The sequence below is a fragment of the Aplysia californica genome, unplaced genomic scaffold (assembly GCF_000002075.1).
Source record: "Aplysia californica isolate F4 #8 unplaced genomic scaffold, AplCal3.0 scaffold01491, whole genome shotgun sequence".
NCBI lineage: Eukaryota > Metazoa > Mollusca > Gastropoda > Aplysiida > Aplysiidae > Aplysia > Aplysia californica.
In genome coordinates, this window is record NW_004798761.1 from 7,977 (window position 1) to 10,432 (window position 2,456).

Genomic DNA, 2,456 nt, shown 5'->3' on the forward strand with positions numbered 1-2,456 from the left:
GTGTGTGTGTGTGTGTTTATATGTGGGTATGCTTGTGTGTGTGTGTGAGAGTATGTGTGTGAATGTGTGTGTGTATGTGTGTGTGTGTGAGTGTATGTGTGTGTGTGTGTGTATGCGCGCGCGCACGTCTTACAGACAAGGGTATATAATTTTTATGTCCTGAGAGTTGTGTCTTTGCTACCCAGTTATGTTCAACTATTTCTCAAATTACGACATGTAAAGATAACAATACTATTTAATCAAGTATCTCGCTCTGTCTGTTGGGATGTTGTATCCGTCTCAGCCCGGGTCTGTCTGTTGGGACGTTGTATCCCTCTCAGCCCGGGTCTGTCTGTTGGGACGTTGTATCCCTCTCAGCCCGGGTCTGTCTGTTGGGACGTTGTATCTCTCTCAGCCCGGATTGGCCTTGACTGACAGGGTCAGAGCAGCCCGCCTACTAAATTATAGCAGTCTAAATTGTGTCAATTGAGGCTCAAATCAGGCACATACAAATCTACAAGTATGTGAGTTTTACTTTTAACCCTATCCGTACGTTCTGGGGTAATTTTGAACCCCCGTGGTTGTATTCTTCACGTTTTAGAATACTTCTAGAGCGAAGATCTCTTTGAAACTTTCAGTATTTCTCAAAAACTCATTTTGACAGACTGCTATGCAATGCGTACGGATCGGATTAATGAGTAAATTTCCTCTTTGGAACGTGGTGGCACAGAGTTCCCCACGTCGTGTGAATACGACAGTAAAACACGACGTACGGATAGGGTTAAGTGGTGGCACAGAGTTCCCCACGTCGTAAGGACACGATAGTAAAACACGACGTACGGATAGGGTTAAAAATGAGCATGAGGAGTTTGGGCGAGACAGGTAATTTATCAACAGGTGTTGTGTCCCCTGAGTGTAATTATGATTACCTCCCTTCCTCCTAGTTTTGCATGTTGTTTGTACGTGTGTTTGCCAGTCCAACATAGTGAGTTTATGCGGATGTTTATTAGCTTTGCTTGACACTACAGTCCCATTTATTATTAATATTACATATTATGTATGAACAAAAAGAGTATAGATAATAAAAGATTATACCATATATGCTGTTGCTTACACAGGTAATTGTTTTAATAAGTTCTTTCCTAATTTATTGATAACACTACCAGGTTCAATATATTATAATATTATTATGTGTATTTATGAATGTATATAATTGCTTAGTTCTTACATATTATGTAAGGTAGGAGTGAAAGGTACTTGAAGACGAGTAGACATTTTTAGTGTATTTCTAATATTTTTTGACATTTTAGTGTATTTCTAATATTTTTATACATTTTTAGTGTATTTCTAATATTTTGATCAGAGATTTCCCTCTCTAATTCCATCATGTAGAATGTATTGCTACAGCTAAACATAACACAAGATGCCCCTTAGGTGTCAGTTTACGTCTTAGACTTTAATCGACTTTTTAATCAGTCTTTCTTTTCCTAACTCCGTTTTTGTTGTGTTTTTTTTTGGGGGGGGGGGTTTAATCGGCTTCCATTTCCGTACTGTTTCTTACTGCTTTCTTCTAAAGTTCCATTTGGTTTTTAATCTAAGTCTCGTGTGTTGTTTTTAAAACAATTTTTTCTTTTTCTAAAATGTTTCTTTATATAGCTTTCTTCTCAAATTTCTCTTGTTTTTTAATCTAAGTCTCATTGTGTGTATCCGTCTAGGTGGGTGCATCTTTCTTCTTTTCTTGTTACATGTAGATGTGCTCATGGTTTGCCTTTTTGTGCTTGGCTTCTAGTTTTAAAACTTAGCGCAGTATCTAGAATAGCTTTGGATACAAATATACATATAGTTTGCATTACAGTTTTAGAGCTAAGAAAGGAAAAAAGGTCTTTTGTTTTGTTTTTTTCTTCAAAATACCAGTCTGCTTGAAGTATCGTCATAGTAACGTGCATAACTAGGAAGGACAGTGCTCAAAGAACATGTGCTGGATTGAAACATTTTCTTTTTCCTGATTAGTTTATACCGCTAGGGAATGTCTCCCTAATTGTTTTTGAGATTGCAAGAACGACAGCACTGATCGCAACAACAAGAAGAGTCAAGTGGGAAAAAACTAGGATGTGTCCAGTTTACAACAAAAAAATCAAGATACTAGCAATTAGCTTACAATAGTAAATCAACCATTGCCTTTCTCACCCTGGGTCGGGATGTAGGCCACGAACAAACGCATTATTATTTTACAATAGTACATGTATTTTACAATAGTACTTGTAGAACATCTCTATGAAGTGAATCAAACGGAAAGCCAACTAATGACCCCAGGACGTACGGATAGTTTACAAGTAAATCTCTCATCCTGGCATTCACAAATTGTATTCCTATAACAGCAAATCAATTTTTTAAAGCCAAGTCCATCAATGGAAAAGTAAGAAGTAGGCTATGTTGGGGTTGGATTAATGTGATTGATCCTGGTTTATATTCCCGGA